General features: G+C 54.5%; 1 protein-coding gene across 1 annotated transcript in view; it reads left to right on the top strand.

Annotated features, from left to right (window-relative positions):
- The window catches only part of HS3ST4 (heparan sulfate-glucosamine 3-sulfotransferase 4), a 327521-nt gene that overhangs the window by 59166 nt on the left and 246514 nt on the right, over positions 1-21841 (top strand). The window lies entirely within an intron of this gene.

Genomic DNA, 21841 nt, shown 5'->3' with positions numbered 1-21841 from the left:
CTCTTGTAGGCACACCACTCATACTGGGTGAGGACCCAGCCTATGGCCCCATTTCAACTTAATGACTTCCCTAAAGGCCTCATGACCACAGATAGTCATGTTCTAATTACTGGAGGCCAGGGATTCCACATAGACATTTTGGGGAGACACAGTGCAGCCCACACAAGTGACCTTCCTATAAAGAGGCTTAGGGCCGTCTAAAGGAGCAGTGGGGCTAGTGCCGAGTCAGGGATGAGGTGGAAGAACTTCAGAGGCTCCTGAGGCAGAGCCCCCACACAGGCATGTGTGCAAATGGCAAAGCCAGGGGGAGGGGTTGCGGCTTGTCATGGAGATGCACGCATGCAGACTTCTCTCCAGGTCAGACCTGGAGTCGGAGAGAGCTGGCTCAGAGCTCTGGCAGGCTGGCGAGGGTCAGGTCCTGGGGAAGCCTGGGCTTGGTCCGGACCCGCCGGTGGATTTCCTGCAGCCACATTGTGCTCGCAAATACAAGCAGGTAATCCCTGTGCGCCATCCCACTCAGACGTTAGCTCTGGGGCACTCGGATGGCCGTGCACCGCCCCGCTCAGCAGAGCTGTCTGTGACGACGGAGCGGCCCTCTGTTGTCTGTAGGGTCCAGACTGCTGGCCTCCGGTCACCACTGAGATTACAGCCCTGCGCGTGGCATGGTCCTGGCCAGCGCAGCCTCCATCTGAACTGCCTGGAAGGTCAGCAGGAAGGGTCGGGACCTCCGTGAGCCAGGGCACAGGTGAGCCTTCTGAGTTGCAGGTGTTGGATGGAGCAGCCTGGGCTCACCTGCCTGACAGGAGGTTGAGCCGAGAGGTGGGGGAGCCAGCACCCATGAGCCTGCTCTCTAGTATCCCATGGCACGCAGCCATCCAGTAGCTGTTTGCTAAGTGCCGGCAGGGCCAGCCTCCCTCCTCTGTGGTTTGCTTTTCAAGGTGTCTGTTGCCTGCGGTCAACCGCAATCCAAAATAAAGTGGAAAATTACATGGATAAACAGTTACACGCTGTAAATGGCACGCAGTTCTGAGATGAAATCTCACTCTGTCCCGTTCCATCGCCTGGGAGGGAACCATCCCTCTGTCCAGTGTCTCCGCTCTGTGCCCGCCCCCACCTGGGTGTCACTCTGTAGCCGTCTGGGTTATCAGAGCGACTGCCCTGCTGCCGCGGTGCCTGGGTTCATGTCGCCTTCTTTTTACTTAATGACGGCCCTGAAGCACAGGAGTGGGGGTGCTGGCAGCTGGGGCATCCAGAGAGAAGCCTGCAGGGCTCCCTTCAGGTGAAAAGGTGAAAGTTCTCCACTTACTAAGGAAAGAAGAAATATTGTATGTGACAGTTGCTAGGCTCTATGTCAGCAGAAATCTTCTACCTGTGAAATTGCATATTTCTCCTATATAATAAAGAGGTAATATGCAAATCGACCCTTACTCTGTCACACCGCCACAAGATGGCTGCGCTCACAGCGGAGGCAGGGTTCCCTTAACAAACCATAAGGAGTGATCAGCAGGGACCTGAGGCTGTGTGGCACTGCGCTGGGGTGGGGGACCTGAGGCTGCACACCCCCGCCTGGCGAGGCTTGATGGGGGGATGGGGAGGCCAGCTGGGTCTAGATCTTGCACAATGGGGGTGGGGCTGGCCGGGTCTGGGTCTCACACAATTTCGAGGCGCATGTGGGTGGGTGGAGACTTGACTCTGGTTCCCATGGCTCGCCCCAGACACTGACAGGAGGAAGATTTTCATATACATTTTACTAATTTTCTTTCATCTCTGACACTTGTATTATAGAGAAAGGGCAAATAGCAATATTAAAATATTTCCTCTAATTAATTCCCTTTTAATGTGCATGAATTTTGTGCACCAGGTCACTAGTTTATAAATAAAACTTTATCGGAGGTGTGTGCAGGGAAAGCACAGTACATACAGGGTTGGGTGCTCTCCCTGGTTTCAGGCATCCGAGGGGTCTTGGAAGGTGTCCCCCTCGGATAAGGAGGGGCCCGGGGCTCGGCCCTGTTCCGGCACCGCCTGTGCCCCTCTGGCCCAGCAGCTATCTGAGTGCGCGGAGGAACGGTGGCCTGTGCCAGCTACACGTCTGAGGTGCATTAGTCTCATCCTCATCGGGATTCTCATCCCACTCAGATGTTATCTCCGAAACATGTTCTTTTTTCCTTTTACAACAAAGGCAAGCGGGGAGGCTGGCGGACTCGTGTGGGACTCTGGACCCACACTCATGGCCACCGAGGTCTCGGGAAGATCCCAGTGGAGTGGGTACCGGTGAGGGGTGGCAGGGGTCCCACGAAGCGCAGGGAAAGGGAGCACCTCTTGGTGACTTTAGCGACGCTGTCACTGTGAGACCAGCTCCTGGGGGGGACGCCAGGGACGGGCGAGGCATCCAGAGGCATCTTTGAGGGATTTGCCTCAAGCGAAAGCCAGAGAAGGGGACTGACAACACCAGGCAGAGGGCCAGGTGCCAGCCAGTGGAGCCTGCAGTCTGCAGGGTCCTCACGTGTGCGAGGGTCAGGGCCCGACCTGGCTGCCCAGGAGGAGGGCAGGGGTGGAGAAGTGGAGGAACTGGGCGCACATCCGGGCTCTGGCTCGCTTCTGCACCCTGGCCCCACGCCAGCCACACCAGGTCCATCAGAGCAGCTGCCAGGTTAAGAAGGCTGCTCCCACCTCGACCTCGGGAAGGTCATCCGAGGCCCAGGAGTCCTGGAGGAAACTTCCTGTTCACGGGAGACACTTGCCTTTGGGAAAGTTGCAACAACTGCTGCTTTCCAGCCTGCTCAGCGGTGTCTCCGGATGGAAGGCAGCCCAGGCAGTGGCACCCCTCCTCTGATGGCGGTCCCCCAAGTTCCTGCTCAGCGGGCGGGCGGCAGCCAGGTTGAGAGTGGCCTGGGCAGAGGGAACCCTGCCAAGGCCCCAGGGCGTCTGCAGCAGACACTTTCCTGCCATCTCCGGACAACATTTTGAAGGTCAAATTATTTATGCATTTGCCAAATATTGACCGAGCACCAGGCACTGAGCAAGGACAGGACAGACACTGAGTCAGATATCAGCAGGGCAAGCCTTTGGCCAGTGAGGGAGGCAGCGTGGGGGGTGGGGAGGGGGAAGTAGTATTGTGCAGTGGGGAGGAGCGTGCGCAGAGATCCCAGGGTCTGGCAGGAGACAGGATCCATGGTGCCTGGCCTGAAAGCAGGGGGGCCGGGAGGGCAGGAGTACCTGCAGAAGGGCTGAGAGCGTGGCAGTGCAGGCTTCCTGAGCGGCCCAAGCAGTTGTCTTTTATGGTGAAGGCAGTGGTGAGCCACCGAAGGCTCCTAAGCAAGGGAGTGACCTGCTCAGATTTGAATGTTTAGAAAGATTGCTCTAGCCTGTGATTGGCCAACAGATCAGATGCGGGCAAGAAGGGAAGAGCAGCTGGAAGCAGCGCAGGTAGCAGCCTGGATGGAGTTGGCTGCAGCAGCCGCGGTGGGAAGAGGCAGGGAATCCAGGCAAGCAGAACCTGAGGACTTGGTGAGGGAGCGCAGCATCCTGCCGACTCCTGGCTCAGGTGGCCGATGGAGGAGGTGGTGGAGGAGGTCCCAGCCAGGGGTGCAGGAGCACAGCAGGATGAGCAGGTGTGTGGGGGATGGTGGTGGATTCTGTTGGGGACACGTTGGGAAATTGGAGGTTCCCACAAGCAGTGGGACTCGGGTCCTGAGCCCAGCGGAGCTGATGTGCAGAGCTGCAGCGGCAGAGGCGAGAGGGCGTGTTCTGTGCAGATAGGACTTCCCTCCGGGCCTTTTCCTTTAATGCTCACGGTGCAGCCCATTTCACAGATGAGGCACACGAGGCCAAGGGCCATCCACCGCTTCGCATGCAGCCTGGGGTTGGGACCACAGCCTTTGTGTGCATGCACGTGTGTGCATGCGTGTTTCCCCAGTAGGCATCCTGTCATCACTCTTCCCTGTGCCAGCCAGTGTTTGAAAATATCACCATTGCCTTTGCCAACTTGGCACTTGTCCTTGGCTTAATGCTATAGGACATCCAGTGTTGACTGCCCCAGAATAGGGTTGGCACAGTGACACGAGCTCGGGTGGGCACGTGGAGGAGGCAGTGCCCCGGGAGCTGGCGCCCGGTTAGGAGGTTCTCTTTGCTCCCCGCCATGTGTGGCCACAGACGTGGGTCTCAGTGAGGTCACACTTCTGCTCGGCGCTGTGTGTGCCTGGACCGCATCGTCCTTTGAGGTGAGAGTAACCTGTGGAAGGCCACCTTCTGCTCATGTCAGCTGTCGCCTTCACCCGGAGAAAAGCTCAGACTCAAAACAAGAGAAACAGCTCAAGGGGAAGGAAGGGAAGAGAGGGGAGACGTAAGTGGCCGGGATGGTGGCAGCCCCGATTGGAGTGCTGGTGCTGGGCTGTTGGAGTGTGGCAGAGCCGCAGCCACGGGCTTTCCGAGGCCGAAACCTTATTAAAAGTCATGTTTTGCTCCTTGGAGCACACCTTTGTTTTGTGAAAAGGAAACGAATCCTGGCACGAAATGCTGTTCCACTGCATTTATTCTGAGCGACGCTCCTGCTCATTGCGCCAAGGCGTTATGAAGATTCAGAGACGCCACCGGGAAGCCGGGTCCATAGGAACCCATGGTCAAGACCAGGATGAGGAGCTGGTTGCCATGGGAGCTGAGCCAGGCTGAAAACGCCGGCTCCCAGCCCTACCCTGTTTGACTCAGTGGATAGAGCATCAGCCTGTGGACTGAGGGGTCCCGGGTTCGATTCCGGCCAAGGGCATTTGCCTGGGTATGAGCTCGATCCCCAGTGGGGTCGTGCAGGAGGCGGCTGATTAATGCTTCTCTCTCATCGATGTTTCTAACTCTCTATCCCTCTCCCTTCCTCTCTGTAAAAAAATCAATAAAAATATATTTAAAAAAATGCTGGCTCCCAGTCCCCCTGAGTCATGGCTGACTCAGAAGGAAGGTATGTCATTGCTTTGACTAGAGCCATTCCATGGCAGACCCTAAGCTCCTGCGAGTAGGACTCTGGTGGGACACACCTCCTTTTAGGCCCAGCATGGGCTCCTGGCTGTTCATCTCGGTGAATTTGCGGGGATGGTTCGTACCCTCATTGGCTTAGCTGGGTAGCCAATTGGCTAACCTACGGATGATCTTCTTTGAGTCAGGTGCCCCATTCTAGTCCAATCAGTAGTCAACTCAGAGAAAACAGGTTCCTTTGCTGCACCTGGGGTGCCCAGAGCGGGAGTTGGAAGCGGCTGGGCCCTGCTGACTTGCCCAGTCCCATTTCAAGAGTCTCTTCGTGGGAGAAGTCTTGGCTCGAGGCCGAGTTACCGGATTGGTAACGACTGGTGTGTTTGTTTGTCACTGTGGTTAGAAAGTGGGACCAGGAAGAGCACATGCATTGAGTAGCAAGTCAAGAATCCCAGAATGATGCCAAGGATCCCCACCCCCATGTTCATTTAGTCTATTCGGGCAGGATGTGGGATGAGGTCTCTGGACTTGGGTCAATGGGCAAGGTTAAAATACAGGCACCACTGCCCTGGCCGGGGGCTCAGTGGTTAGAGCGTTGGCCCACATACCAAAGGGTCATGGGCTTCGATTCCTGGTCAAGGACATGTATCTGGTTTGCAGGTTCAATCTCTGGCCCCGTTCTGGCCACTTTCAGGAGGTAACCAATCCATGTGTCTTTCTCACATTGATGTTTATCTCTCTCTCTCCCTCCCTCCTTTCCTTCCACTTTCTCTAAAAAGCAATGGAAAAATATCCTCCAGTGAGGATTAAAAAAAATGGCACCACCACTGAATAGCTGTGTGGTCTTGGGGAGCTGTCAGCCAGTCAGAGCCTCAGTCTCTTGGGCTGTGAGCTGGGCCTGCCTCCCAGGCTGTGAGGATGAGGTGAGATGAGGTGCCTGCCGCAGCTCCCGGGACCCCGATGCAGGTGATGATGTGAGACTCTTACAGTGAAGCACAGGCGGCCCTTCAGTGTAGAAGGAATTGCAGAAGGAGTGTGTCCTCCAGGGGCCATGGGTGGGATATAACCTATGAATAAATTTTACATATTGACAGTCAAAACAGCTTGGCAGACTGTCAGTTAGTGTCCAGAGAGAGGAGATAATAGGTAGTCTTAGCTGGTGATTGTCTGTCTGTCTTTCCCACTCACTCTCTACCACCTTATTATAGTTATCTGTCTATATACCATCTATTGTTTTATCTATCAGTCATCTATGTACATGCATCATTTTTTAAAATATGTATTTTTATTGATCAGAGAGGAAGGGAGAGGGAGAGATAGAAACATCAATGATGAGAGAGAATCAATGATCGGCTGCCTCCTGCATGCCCCTTCCTGGGGATTGAGCCAACAACCCAGCATGTGCCCTTGACCGAATCGAACTCAGGACTCTTCATTCCACAGGCCAACGCTCTAAACACTGAGCCAAACCAGCCAGGGCTGAACATGCATCATTTTTAAATCAAGAACTTTGTTGAATGCCTGTGAGGTGCCAGGCATCGGGAGCACCGAGATGAACAGAGCGAGTACCCTGCCTTAGCCGAGCTGCACTCAGGGTGTGGTGGGGGAGGTTTGACACCGAAAAGCAAACTTGTTGCAGGTAGTGACAGTGTAATGAGCTTCATCTGCTTTCCTGTTCTGTCCGCTCAGCATCTCTGAAGGAAGAGGCCTTCTCCCCCCGCCTTAAAGATGAGCAAAGTAAGGGCCTGGGAGGTGCCCGGGCCACCAGGAGGGCACCGCCAGTCTGCAGAGCCTGGCTCTGAATCCTGTGTGCTGTGAGGTCCCTGACATGTGACTTCCTGGGGAAGGAAGAAACAGGAACTGACGGATAAAAAGGGAGGGTTTTCAAATAAGAGTTTGCAAGTCAACGGTAAGAAGTTCCATGAATTGCAAGATGGGAAAAAGTTCACTCAGTTACTTTTCTTTCTGTTTTGGCCTTAAATTCCCACAGCATGCTTTCCTGAGCGGCGCAGGCACTTTAGCATCTTGCATTGCCAGGCAAATATTATCCTTATGGGTAAAGCGATGCCGTAGTCATCTTCACGATTTTATTCAACGAAAGCCCCCCCTCCTCTGCTGCTTCACCCCGCCCGCTCTCTCCTTTCTTCTGGGATTGGTCCACGGGCTGCAAGGCCGACCCCGTGGGGCCAGGCGGGTGTCAGAATGAGCGCAGGGCCTGGTGGGGCCAGGGGGCGCCCGAGAGTGGATGTGCCACCTCCAGGGGCAGCCTGACCCGTCGCCATCCAAGTCCCACGGCGACTCCAGGTGCTTCATATGGTCAGTACTCCTCATCTTTAGAAAGAAACACAAATCAGATATTTATATGTGATGTGTTGAGTTTAAATTTGGGTTCAGCTTTGACCAAAAGAAACAAGCCCACAGTGTGGGCCACACAGCACGCACCTGCAGGCCAGGCCATTCGGGGGCCTGGGCTAAGTGTCTGTCTGTGGATGACACCGTCCAGGTCTGGGCAGCGGGGCTGCCACGCTCTGATCGCCTGCTCTGTGCCTGGGCCCTGGGCAGTGCCTGGCACATCTCAGGGATGCGGGAGCTCAGAGGGGTTGAGTCACACCCAGGGTTACATAGCCAGTCGGTGACGAAGCCGCCGCTCAGACTCCCATTGGCCGAGCTTCGAGCTTCCGGTTTCTTATGGTGCCCGGCAGACTGGCTCCTTCACCGGCCGTGTCCCTGGTACCGAGTACCAGGCAGTGGGTGCGCGGACAAGGAGTCACATCTGTGTCGCTGTGGAGCTCACGGTGGAGATGAGGAGTTGAAAGCGTAAGGCCCAGCCTTCCCATTTTACAGGGAGGAAGCGAGGCGGGAGGCGCAGGGAGCAGCGTGCAGAGCTGGGCTTGGAGGCCGTGCTTCCCTGAGCTGGGCCTTCCCGCCTTCTTTCGCCCACGCGTGTCCCAGTCAGCACGGATGACATCATACAATAGATGCACTTTCATGGGTCATACCCTTGCAGTCATTTACTTTCTTTGTAAGTTGTCACAGGCCTGCTGTTTGCTTCGAGGGGAGACCAGGAAGGTCCAGAGGCCCTGGGCGGGGAGCAGCCATGTTACCTCTCTCCCTTTCTCGTTTCTTGAGCAAACGCACTGACCAGAAGCCCAGCTGCTGGGTGGCAGGACCGCAGGGTGGGGTCCCGCCACGGGGGAGCCGGCTGGGAGCTGAGGAGCCCCGATGTCGCTTGGGGTGCAGTTTGGACGCTTTGCGCTTCACAATGGCTCCCAGTGGCCTGTGTTGTGAAAGCTGGCCTGAAAGGGCCACCAGGTCCTGCTGTCTCAGTGGAGCACAGGGACAGTGCACACCAGAGAGCAGGTTTGATCTGCTTGGTACAGTGGGGTTAAGGCGATTTCAAACCACTGGCTGATATTTTTAAGTTTGGAGATTTCACATACGCATCTGGGCTTCTGGATTCTTTAAAAAAATCAAAATACGGAACAACACTGGGTCCACATTTTTACCCCGTCACAGCCCCCTGGTGCTGAGCCGGGGAGCGGGGGAGACAACTAGGGGCTCTCCAGTTTGCCGCAGTCCCCACCACTCCTTGGTGTCGAGCTCCGGCCACTTCATGCAGTTGTGATCTCCCGGCTCCTGCAGGCATTTGTGACCCCAGGTTCAGACGTGTGTTGGGTCGGAACATGAAAGGGTTATTTATACTCACCTGGTGTCTGGCACTTGGGCAGCAGGAATCAGAGTGCCAGCTCTCCCAGGGAGGGGCAGCTCCCAGGAGCAAAGCCAACCCTGGCACCTGGCCCGTCAGCCTCCTGTGTGCCTGAGTGCCTGTGTGGGTGTAAGTGTCTCTGTGCACATCTGCATGGTCCGGTGTGCACACACCTGCATGCATGCCGTGGAGCTGTGGGGTCCTGAACTCAGCAGCCATCTCTGCCGGCTCCCTCCGGCCCCAGGCTTGGGAAGGGGTCCTGGCTTCTGGAGCAGGGAGGACAGGCATCTTCACCAGGGGCCCTTGGGGGGGCTGGCAGCCTTGGCAGGTTACCCTGGATCGCCTCTCACAGCTCCCATTTGTCATGCACTGAACTCGGTAAAGTCTCCTTGAGATACTGCGTTCAGCGTGGGAACCACTCAAGGCTCATCCCTCTGTTCCGCCACCGCGGCCCTCCCAGCAAAAGGACTTCAGAAGGAAACATTGACTTTAGATTGATTTTTAAATAAGCACCTATTTAGCTGTTGGTGCTTTAAGTGCAGGGTGGATTATACTCTTCAAGGAGCAAGCAGTTCTAATTGCTTCCACTCCTGGAGAGCGAGAGCCCTGCCATGCCAGCTGGGGGGTTTGGGGGTGGGGGGTGGAGAGAAGACAGCAAGGCAGATGCAGGTGGCGGTCCTCCTGTCCCAGCCCTCCCCCAGGCACGTGCCCCGCCCCCACCTCCCCTTCTAAGTGCAGGTGCAGAAGTGTCGCTGGCTCCTGACCGGGCGGAGTTTCCAGGAAAGGTGATGGCCCGTGTTTACACTTGGAAAGGGACTTAGAAGTTTCAGGATTTGCACTTGCCTTCCACTCAGTGAACATTTTTCTCCGCTTTTACTAGAAATGTCTAGAATCTAAAGTGCTTTTGCCAAGTGAGTACAAGCCCTTGCCCCTCTATCAGGGCTTCCTAGAGTGCGAGGAGAAGACACACATCCTCCTTTCGCTCACGTCAGGTGGCCTTGAAGATGACAAGTTGATGGCCGCCGTTTAGCGATGACTTCCTCCGTGCCAAGCATGGCGCCGGGCGCTTCTGCAATCATCTCATCTAATTCCCATGACCACCTCAGGGGGTGTCTGGTTCTGCTATCATCCGCAGTGTACAGATCAGAGACTAAGGCGCAGAGAGGCTAGGTAACCTCTCTCAGGCCACACAGCCAGGAAGGGGTGGCGCCTGCATTTGAGCTGTTCTCTGAAGTGGAACACGTTCTAACTGCAGCCTATAGTGGTACATTTCACCTGCTATTGTTTCCTGACACTTTTCTCTCCAGGTTAAAGCATGGATGGAGGCGGAATGTTGCAGTAGATGAAGGGCAGTTAGCTTGCAGGGCCTTTTGGATCAGCCGGATAAGATAGTCTTAACAGTAAGTGACTGTTCGGTGCTCAGATGTATCAGGGCCTGTGCTGAGTGCTGTACATGCATTTTCTGGGCACTTGTCTACATACACTGTGCTAAGTATATAAATCCATGTGGGCCTCATGGTGACTGAGAGCTGGGTATGGAAATCACGGACATGACCCCACAGGCAGGATCTGAACCAGGACTGTAGGGTCAGGATGGAATCTGTGGAGCTGTCTGCAGAACCGATCTCCAGCCCACGGTACCTCAGCGTCTCCTCTTCTGTCCCACCTCAGGCCCTCTGCTCAGCCACAGCTGGCTCCGGGCTGGCCCTCGAACATGCTGAGTGCTGTCCTACCTCAGGACCTTTGCACAGCCTCCTCTCTCTCGTGGCACCTTTCCTCCTCTTCTCTGTTTGGCTGACCATAGTTTATCCTGTTCTGTCATCACCCCAGGGAGCTCCCTCATCGTAAGTGAGACGAACTGGTTGCTCCTTCCTCCCTCCTCCAGAAGCTGGTGTCCTCAGACCCTCACTGCCCTCCTCACACCTGCTGTCATAGTCTCTGTCCCCCAGGGAGTCATCAGTTCTTTGAAGCAGAGAGATTGTAGGGACGTATCTCATCCAAGAGTGGGGACTGTCTGGCCCGTGGGCCTTACATGGCCTGAGAAATCATCGGTCTGGCCCTGCCGAGGCATTAGGGGTGAGTTAATGAAATGTTTGACCAAATAGAGCAGGCTAATTTTTAAGGTGGTAATTTTGTATGGTCCATGAATGATGTTAATACATACCCAAATGGTCCTCTTGTCAGAAAAAAGTGTCCGTGCACTTGCTGTTGATCACCAACCCCCCCACCCCCACTCCACTGCCTGGCACATCGGGGCGCTCAGGCGCTCTGTACCTACTCGTTAAGTGAGTGAGTCTCTCACTGGTGGGCCGTCCCAGCTCCAGCAGAGAGGGAATTGCCCTTCCTCCGCCTTTTGGTCCTGCTTGGGCCGCAGCTGATGGGTGGTGCCTGTCCACTGAGGTGAGATGGTCTTGACGCAGTCCACCGTCCAGTCTCCTCCAGACACGCCCTCACCGACACACCCAGGACAGTGTCACCAGCTCTCCGGTGTCCCTTGGGCCAGTCCGGTTGACTCATGAAATTAACCATTGCAGAGCCCAGCGCATTTTCATTGGCAGTTCTCGTCCCCTGCCCTTCCTACCTCTGTCACCCTGGGCTTCACACTGCGCTCATGGGAGGATGGAGATGTGCCAGCCGGGGCTGGCGAGCATTTTCTGTCAAGGGACAGAGGAGGGGTGTTTTAGTTTTGCAAGCCACACGGTCTCTGTCACCGCTGCTCACCTGTGCCGTCGAAGTGTGAATAACTCTTGGTTGCAGGTGTGGCCACAGGCTGGGTGTGGTGGGCCGGCTGCAGCTTCCCCACTGCTGTTCTAGAGTATTCTTGTCGTGATGGGTACTGGGATGGTACCCAGGCTTCTCTCATCACAGTCAGGATTGGCTCTGTTGTCTCAGCCAGTCTTCACCTGGGCCTGGAGGAAGGATTATCTGTTTGGGTCAGGCCTGCATCACTGTGAATGCATCACCCCCAGCTCACGAGTTGTCGCCTGCCCAGAGGCTGTCCTGGGAGGACTGTGCTCTGGAGCCAGCCCTTGCAGTGTGACTTCTGCCTCGGAGCTGTGTGGTCCTGGGCCAGGTACCGAGCCTCTCTGATCCTCACTTAGATCATCATATGTACCTTGCCCGGATTTAACGGCTGAAAATACTTCCTGTGTTTCAGGCACATGATAGGGATTGAGCAAGTATTGGTTACTTTGTCTTCCTGCAGACGTTTACCCCAAATCTTCACCTTTCAGTGAAAATGTGGAGATGGGAGTGGAACAGCAGAGAAGGCCAGGGCAGCCGATGTCTTCAGAATTCCAGAGAGAGCCTTTCAAAAGCGAGAGACGTTTGAGTCTGAGGAAGTCATCCTCCGGTCTCACCGTTCTCTTTGAAAGGGAGTGAGAAAAACTCGACATTTTATTTTCACACCTGGAATGTCACAGTCTAAGGCAAGCCTGGCATGGAAGGGGGCTGTGACGTCGGGCCCGGGGCCCGGGGGACGAGGGTAAGCGCAGCATACCTCAGCGGAGGCGCCATGCCCAGCTCTGAGAGGCAGGTGGCTTTGATGCCTGCGGGAATCCCGGGCCCCCAGGAAGTCCTGGGGCCGGGAGGAATACCTGTGAGCCTCTCCACAGGGAAAAGAGGCAATTGGACCGGACACCATATGTGTCTGTACATGCCGCCTGCCCTGAGTGTATCGTCACACGCGTGCCGTGCCGTGCAGCCCAGTGTCAGCAGGGCTGCCTGGCCCTCTGCCCACGCGTCCCCAGCTCTGTGCCTGGACAGGACCGCACAGCCTTCACAGACGCCATGGTCCAGGCGGACCCGGCTCCTCCGCTCTGTCCTCAGGCGCCCCCCACTGAGCTTTGCTGGTCTTCCACACGTGTCCCCTGGATGGGGTCTGCCCGCCGCTGCAGGCGTGCGGTGCCCCTCCCGCCGGCCTGCACACTGTTGGGAATCGCACCGAGCACCTACACGGACTGACCCAGCTGTGAGTTTATCTCCCTCATAGATTAAATCAGGGCCATGTCTTCCTTCTCTCAGCTCGCATACTTCGTGTGGCGGTAATAAGAGTTGCTGCATATCACTAAACTTGAAAATAGGGTTGTTTGTTTCTGAATCTGGGCATGGCCCGAGCTGGCCTCTGAAGTGCCTGGAATCCTGGCGTCTGGAGAGGAAGGCTGTGTGCTGCCTTGAAAGCGGTGTGGCCCACCCTTTTCCAGGAGCCCCGCGGAGCCCCAGAGTCGCAGGGCGCCTGGGGACCAGACGAGGTGTCGCAGAGGCCTGCGGCGGGCTTGGTCGTGGGTATACTGTCCTTGCTGTCCGTCCCGCAGGAGTTCCCGGGCCGCCCTGCGACTCGACAGTAGGAAGCGGGGTCCACTGTGAAGGAGGCCAGGGCAATGGTCACATGAGCACTTGGGGAGTGACTGGAGTTCAGACCCTGTGAGTCTGCAACAAGAGTGAGCCGCCACGGCCGGGGCCTTCGACGACAGCTCAGTTGGGGGTTTTGCTAACCCCTGCCCCGGCTAGAGACCCCCAATAGGCACTGCTGGCATCTGCCTGTCATGGTTGGGAACACCAGGTTCACGTTGAGTGACGGCCCCGAGGACTGGGAGCAGGGGGTGGGCAGAACTACACGGCACACGCACGTCTCCCGCTTTCCAGAAAGCGTCTCCCCTCCATGGCCGTGGGCGCTCAGACCGTGACCTCCAAAGGCAGCCTGCCGGGCTGGGTTTCCTTTCCGGCTCTGTGTGACCTTGGGCAAGTCACTTCACCGCTCCGTGCCGCAGCGGCCTCACCTGGGGATAATGAGAGCTCCCAGCTCATTGAGAGGCGTGAGTGGCGTGTATGTGTGCCAGGCTGTGTGAGGGCAGCCAGCCCCGGGCTTCCCCCATGTCCTTGCTCAGAGTTTCCCATTCATTTTCTCGATGGGAGAGTTGGTTGCTAGCAGAGTCTGTGTGCATATCGTGATGCACCCGTCAGCCACTGCCCCTTTCCTAGGCAGCACTGAGTTCCCAGGCCATGGAAATGTTCGCTGCGTAACGTTCCAGCCGTAGCTCAAACCCGGTGACTGTTATTTTCCTTGTGCGAGACTGCGCTCCGGGCCGTCTCCTTCAGCGCTGACTGAGCAGGATGCTGTCATGTGGGCCTTTGTGACACCCTCACACCCATCCGGGTGTGTGGTTTGTGAGCTGGCACCTCGACCCATCGTGGTTCCAGAGCAGAAGCGGGTTTCATTCTGGGACTGGTGAGGACCAGGCCACCCTGCCGGGTTGATGTGCCAGAGGATGGTTTTGCCAGGTCCGCATGGGGCTCTGGAGAATGGAGCTGGACAATGAGAGGCTGGCACATGTCTGTGAGGTGAGCGCTGCTCCTGCCATTAGCCATCCCGCAGGGGAAGGCAGCACGTGACTGCACAGGTTCTGTGTCTGGAGCATGTGACTGTGTGGGTTCTGTGTCTGGAGCATGTGACTGCGTGGGTTCTGTGTCTGGAGCACGTGACTGTGGGTTCTGTGGCTGGAGCATGTGACTGTGCAGGTTCTGTGTCTGGAGCATGTGACTGCGTGGGTTCTGTGTCTGGAGCACGTGACTGTGGGTTCTGTGGCTGGAGCATGTGACTGTGCAGGTTCTGTGTCTGGAGCATGTGACTGCGTGGGTTCTGTGTCTGGAACATGTGACTGTGGGTTCTGTGGCTGGAGCATGTGACTGTGTGGGTTCTGTGTCTGGAACATGTGACTGCGAGGGTTCTGTGTCTGGAGCATGTGACTGTGAGGGTTCTGTGGCTGGAACATGTGACTGTGAGGGTTCTGTGTCTGGAGCACGTGACTGTGTGGGTTCTGTGGCTGGAGCTACACGGGCTCTGTTATTAGAAATACCAGGGCTTGTCACATGGCTCCGTGGGAAAAGCCTTTCCTATGTAATCCGACCGTCTCCCCTGCTCCTTGCAGACCTCCTCTGCAGGTACAGTCTACTTCAGGTCCTCAGTTCTCGGCTGGCACAGCAGGCCCTATGGGAGGACAGTGGGCCCTACAGAGGACAGCAGGTCCTATAGGAGGACAGCAGGGTCTATGGGAGGACAGTGGGCCCTACAGGAGGACAACAGACCCTATAGGAGGACAGCAGGCCCCGCCATCACAGGCACCCATCTCAGCTTCTCCCACTTGGACCCCAGTATCACTTTCCCCTGAGTTTCTTGACCAGCCCCCTGGTGGTTTACGCTTGCGCACAGGTTTGCCTTTGCGTGTGTTCTCTTTTTTGCATGGCTGCCCATCCTCCTCTTCTCCAGGGCAGCCTCCTGCTTAGCCTGTAGACCCCTCGGGGAACGGACCCTGTGGAGAAGCCTTCTGCGGGCTGCCAGCCAAGCCCGCTCTCTCCTGGCCTCATGCCCACTCTCTTCTCCCGTGGGCTCCTGGACCCACTCCTTTTGGTTCTGTCTCTCCACCAGTCCATGCTCCTCGACAGCAGAGACCATATTCTTCTCCGTCTCTGAACTCCTGGGATAGCCCCAGCCGTATTTCTTCTAGGAATCACCCATGAGTCCTGGCGTGGAGGAGTCTGCTGTCTGCAGGGCCATGCTCACTGGGAGAGTCTAGCCTGGGCCCAGCGTAGTCCCCTGTCAGAGGAGTAGGCCCTCCTCCGAGGCCACAGGTCCAGCCTTAGCAGTGATGGCCTGTCCCTCTTAGACTTCTGCCCGGGGCTCTTGCTTGGACACTGTGACGTAGGGACATGGGCAGGGGATGCGACCTGAGTCCTCAGATGCCGGGCGCAGTCACCCTGACCCTGACTAAGAGCCACAGGAGGAAATAGTCCGCACTCTGCTCAGCATAGTCTCAGCTGCACGCATTCACCAGAGTCCCCTTTATCTGAAACTCAAACCCGGGACCATGCATCTTCAGCTCTTTCCTAGTGCCACCTCGCTCATGGTCACAGGAATGTCCCAACTCTAAAACTCCATCTTCTGTGTCATTCCAAAGTCTCTACATGTCGTGGTGACTGAGCCACATTCTAGCTGGCTAAGTCGTGTTGGTCTGGTTCTAGGGAGTCAATGCATTTCACTACTAGCAACAACACATAACGAAGAATTCCCAAAGAGGCGTGCCCTCCTTACAAGGCACATTTCTCCACGTGTGTTTCGTAGCCAGTTCTTCCTCCTCTGTGTCCTCCGGGCCCTCCGGACCGGTGCCTCCACGCCCCTGTAGGGTGTCCTCTCTGAGAGCGGTGGGAGTCCTGGAAAAGTGGGGAGGGGGTCTCTGTTGACGCCAGCACACTAGTCACTGCACATCAGTGAGTGAACCCATGGTGCACCCACACAGCCTTAGAATTAATATGTTCTGTCTCCACTTTATCTGTTTTGTTTATTTCTGTAATCTTCTGTTTTACTCAAAACCTGCCAATATCCTTCACACCTCCCCATCTTTGCCAGGATTCAGTAATTATTCCCCCCCCCCCCCCCCGCAGAAAATACATATTTGCTTCCTATGTGCCAGGCACAGCCCTGGGCTTTGGATACAGCAGAAAGCACAACAATGTATAGCTTATACATGGACTGCGCAACTGAAATAAATCCTGTGGTAGAAGCTGGGAGCCCTGTGGGGAGAAATGGAGGTGAAGGAATAAGCCTTGTAGGTATTTGGGGGCAGAGCCTTCCAGGGAGGGGGGACAGCAGGTGCAGAGGCCTGAGGTGGAGGAGTGCCCCGGCTGTGGGGGACACCGCGGGCAGATTGTGTGGGACGTGGGGATCATTGTAAGGGCTCTGGCTTTTGTTCCGAGTGAGGTGGGAGACGTTGGAGAGCCTGGAGTGGGCAGACATGACTGGCTTCATGTCTTAGCAGCATTGCTCCAGCTCTCGTGTTAGAATAGACTATGTGAGCAAAACGTGGAAACCGAGGGGAAAATGCGTCCCGTGCTGCAGACCACGTTTCAGATCTTTGGAACAAAATCCACTTTTCCTGAGCTTCTCAGAGCAAACACCCGTCTAGATTTTGCTGGGAGGTGCTTTAAAGCTGTGGTTACCTTTCAGATCTTCAGGCTGTGAGTAAAGCAGATGACCCTCTGTGATGTGGTGGGCCTTGTCCAATCAGGCGAATCTGTGTCCACACCTTTATCTACACCTACGTCTCTATGTCCATTGCATTTAACAGATACTGCATTTGCATAGACATCAGGCAAAACCCTCCACCAGCAAAAAGATTATGACCTGCTGAAGGCTCAGATGATGGTTAACATTATTTAGCAATAAAGTATTTTTAATCAAGGAATGTACTTTTAAAATATATATATATATATATATATATATTGATTTCAGAGAGGAAGGGAAAGGGAGAGAGAGATAGATAGAATGAGAGAGAATCATTGATGACTGCCTCCTGCATGCCCCACCCTGGGGATCTACCCCGCAACCCAGGCATGTACGGTGCCCTGACCAGGAATTGAACCATGACCTCCTGGTTCATAGGTCCACATTCAAATTCTGAGCCACACCGGCTGGGCAGAATGTACTTTTTTTTAAGGTGTAATACTATTGCACATGTAATAGACTACAGTATAGTATAAACATAACTTTTATATGCACTGGGAAATCAAGAATTGGGTGACTCATTTTATTGTGACCTTTGCTTTATTGTGGTCCTTGGGAACCGAGCATGCGATGTCCGAGGCATGTTTGTATTTGTATTATCTCCATCTGCATCTAGCTACATCATCTGTCTTCATCTGTATCTCTCTATACATCTCTATTATCTATGTCTGTGTCTGTCTTTGTATCTATATCTGTCTCTTATTTATATCTGTCATCTGTGCCTGTGTCTGTTTATATCTCCATCTCTGTATCTATTTTCAACATTTGTATCTGTATCTACACTCGTATCTGTATCTGTATCTACATTCAAATGGCCTATGGCTTCTGTCTCTCTGGAGAACCCCAACGGACAGGTTGTGATGGGCTGGCCTGACGCATGGTCCTGCCCTGATGCCGTCACCTTCTCCACAGCAGTGCCACACCCTGGCATCAAATTGCATGTGCTCACTCCTGGGGCTGCACGTGGGGGGAACTGGACCCACCCAGTTGACCACAGTTTTGAGGATGGGAGAGGGGTGGGTCACCAACACAGAATCGGCGTTACAGGAAGTGAAATAAGTGGAGGCTAGAGGGCAACAAGAGAAAACCACAGAAGCCCATCATGGTAGTTGTTGCTGTCACCTTTTCCAGATGAGTTAATAGGTCAGAGGCTAAGTGGCCTGGGCAGAGTCCCACAGGGTTGGTGATTGAGCAGGTCCCAGCCCATTGGGCCTGGCCTTGAAGTCTGTATTCTTCCCACTGCCAGCCATTTCATTCATTCATTCACTTATTCATTTTACCAACCAACCAACCAACCAACCAACCGTAAACTGAGAGACTTGGTTGCTCACTGTTGGCCACATGAACTGTGCCGGACCCTGCAGAATCAAAGCCATCTGACCTTAAACGTGTCCCTCTCCCTTTCAGGGAACACACTTCAGGTATCCTGAGCCAAACCCACTCCCCTGCTGTTCCGAGCAGGCACCTCTCAGCACACTGGTCTCCAGAGACAAGTCCGAATCCTTTCCCACCAAGTGAAGCCATTTTCAGTTCACCCCATGAAGCCGTCAGAGAAACAGTAGGGTAGGGGCGATGCCAATGACAGCACCCACTCCCGTGCACAGGAGGGAAGCCTTCCTGGTGGGTGTTTTTCCCTCCCTACTTCTCCCTTCCAAATTTCTATCCATTCAGAAAATCAAAAACAAACTCCGCCTGCAAACAGAATCACCCATGTGCTCAGCGTCAGGGCGCGTGGCCCTGAGGGCTCAGTGGCCACGGTGTCCTTCCCGCAAACTGTGTCTCTGCCTCCTGTCTTCCCATGGCTCACACAATTCCCCCGGCGCATGCAGAGATCTCCCCACTGTCGGTCGGACCAGGGCAGTTCATTCGAGAAGGACAGCACACTGATCGGGTCTCCGCCCGCCCTCCCTGCGGACCAGCACCTCCCGTGTTAGAGCAGACGCCATGAGGAGCCCCAGGCAGGGAAGTAACAGGCGCTCTGCAGCTGCTCGGCCGGCCCGTTGTCCTTTAATAAAAACACTGAGAAAACTAATGCAAGCAAATCAGATAGCAGCTTGTTTTCGTGAATGTTCTGACTGCATTGAAAATTAATGAGATTTTATTAAATTAGAAGATTCAAATAGGTTACAGTGAAATCAGTTCACATGCTGTTGCAGACATGAGCATATGGAATCAGACTAGCGGTCTTACTGGCTCCATAGTTTAAAAATCCTTCCCCTACGTCTTACTCCTCCGTGGTTGTGGGCTGGCCGAGTCCCTGGCTGCGGGCTCTCCCCACAGGCTTTCACTGTGAGCGGCGTTTTCTTTCCCCGCTGAACACAAAGGAAACGGAATCCAGCCCTCATTTTGCTGCTTTCTTTGAAAAACAAAATGAAGTGGATTGGGAGTTATTTAGCCAATCTGCCTTGTTCCAATTTCTCATATCAGAGGAGCACCGCGCGTCTTTTCTTCCTCGTATTTCGTAGATTGCAGATATGTTTGAAGATGTCATTGTCAGTGAACGGATTCTTTCCAATTTTCCACTGTGTTTCTTTTCACCAATCCAATTATCTCTTTAACTCAATGCTGCTTTTATTTATAGCTTGTGACACCTCTTCCAAACCTTCTATCACTTTCCAGAACGGTTCAGTTTTTAAAGCTGCTGCCGACTGCCCTTTTTCCCAGCTTCTGTTGTTGAACTGGGGATAGGCTGCCCTGCCCTCTGTTTCAGCACCAGCGCCGTCGATGGCCACTGTCACCGGAAGTCACGGTTCGCTCCCACCTGCGCCGCTCACACCAGCATTGCTCTCACTAGCGCTCTGGTTGTAGAGCCAATCCATGCCTCCACCTGTGGCGACTGGCAGGCCCCTGCTTCTCAGACACTCGAGCCATCTAGACGCTGAGCCGGTCTTGGGGGAAATGCATTATATTGGAAGGTAGGGCATGTGATGGGGGGAAATCTGATTGAGGAAGAATTTGTGGTGATCAGACGCCGAGCTGCCTTCTTTTACACTCTGAAGGAAGATGATTGTGAACCTGTTTTTGTTGTGGTGAAATATAAATAGCACAAAGTTACCATTTTAACGATTTTTAGGGTCCACTTCAGAGGCATAGGTACATTCACAACATTGAGCTTTTATCACCACCGTCCATCTCTTGAACTACACACGTTTCAGAGGTTTTGAACTCCTTGGGGTGACAAAATGTGCTAAACGCTTTTACAGCATTTTTGTGCCATGATGTCCAATTTGTTCGTTAAGAAGCATCTTTTCATTGATTTTCAGTAGGTCTGTTTCCACTGCTTCGGGGGTGGTTTCTGCCCAGAGGGCTGCAGTGACAATGAGGAGGACAGGAGCTCAGAGCTGGGGGATTGGCGGGAGTGAGTCGCAGGCCTTCTGTAGTGGTTCAGCATCACTAGTTACACACGCATATGGATATGTTCTTTTCTGAAAAATGAGGCCGCAGCCCCCTGGCGTCAGCTCCACCCCAGCGTCTCAGACCCACCCAGTGCACATGTGTGACATGGTTCCCGCCCTCGCTGTCTGCAGGCGTCTACTGCAGGGCTGGCTCAGGTGCTCAGCACAGGTGGTGCCATATTGTGTGATCGCTGAGCCATTGGCTTGACTTTCTCCAGTTGTACTAATGCATTGTTAACATAGAGCATCGTGTACATTTGAGATGTGCAGCATAGTGACTGGACTTCCATATATTGTGAAATGATGACCCCAATACGTTTCCTTAATGTCCATCGTCTCATTCAGATACAAAAAAAGAAGAAAAAGAAACTTATTGTCCCTGTGATGGAACTCCCTTAGCAACCTTCAAAGATGCCACCCAGTTATCGTGTTGTACATTACATCCAGTCCTTATTTATCTCATAGCTGGAAGTTTATACTTCTTAAACATCTGTCATTTGCTTTTTTACTCAATAATATTTCTTGGACGTCAATACGCATTGTTATACATAAGTGTCCAAAAGCGCTAGTTGAATCCGACCTTGTGTGGCGCGAGCTAGGAGTTAGGCACCATCTCCTTTCTGTCTCATTTAACCTTGACAGCAACCCTGGGAGGGAGGAATGGGTGCGGGCACTATTCTCATTTTATTTATGTGAAAAAGGAGAGTCAGGGAGTCCAAGGTCACACAGGGAGTTCAAGGGCACCAAACTGGTGAGTAGAGTTAGAATTTGAACTGGAAATGTAGGGCTGCCATTTTACCAAGTTGCCTCTAACTGTTAAATCAGAAATTTCAGTCATTAAGAAGGATTTATTTCTAATTAGTCCAAATAAATGGGCCATTAATCATGTGGTCACCCACATAGATGTAACACTGCGGGCGTGGTGAGCGGAGTCTGACCTGCCTGCCCTTCCCTGTCTCGGCTTCCCTGGGGAATGATGGGAGCTGAGCCCGGTGAGGAGGAAGGCAGGGGCTTCTGGGCAGAGGGAAGAGCCTTCCAAACCCAACAGTCAGTGTGGCTTCTGCGGCAGGCAGGAGGGGGCACTGGGGGCACAGTGGGGGTGGGTGGGTCCTGGGCTGGTTGGGGGTGGGGCTCGGTCTGTACTTGGAGAGTCCTGGGAAAGCATCAGATGGTTCTGAGGAGGAAGGGTGGTGTTGTGTTTCTAAAAGACCACCCAGCCACCCTGGACTCAGATGCCACAGACCAGAGTGGAAGGTGAGGAATGGTGGCCTGGACACGGCGGCTGGTGGTGGAGACGCAGAGGCATGAGCTGATGGGATTGCTGTTGAAGAGGTAGAGCCAGCAGGTCTTGGAGTCGCCCTGAATTTGGGGAGGGAGGGGATAAGGGGAGGGAGGGAGGATGTGAGCCTGTAATGGCTCCTAGATTTCTGGCTTGAGCAGCTCAGTGGAAGGGGGTGGTATTCAAAGAGCTGGGAGGACAGGAGAGCGGCCCTCTGTGGGCCAAGGTCAGGACCTGGCAGCCCTGTGCAGAGCAGACGGTTGGGAAGCTGGTTTCCGAAGGGCCTCCAACTTAATCGGGGGAAACTATGGGCTGGGGCAGCCCGTGGGGTGGGTTAGCCCGTGGGGTGGGATAGCCTGTGGGGTGGGGCAGCCTGTGGGGTGGGACAGCCTGTGGGGTGGGATAGCCCGTGGGGTGGGACAGCCTGTGGGGTGGGTTAGCCCGTGGGG

The sequence above is a fragment of the Myotis yumanensis genome, unplaced genomic scaffold (genome assembly GCF_028538775.1).
Source record: "Myotis yumanensis isolate MYYU_CA2020_CCGP unplaced genomic scaffold, mMyoYum1.0.hap1 SCAF_4, whole genome shotgun sequence".
Taxonomy (NCBI): Eukaryota; Metazoa; Chordata; class Mammalia; order Chiroptera; family Vespertilionidae; genus Myotis; species Myotis yumanensis.
The sequence above is the reverse complement of the archived record's forward strand: the minus strand, read 5'-3'. Positions and strand labels throughout refer to the sequence as shown.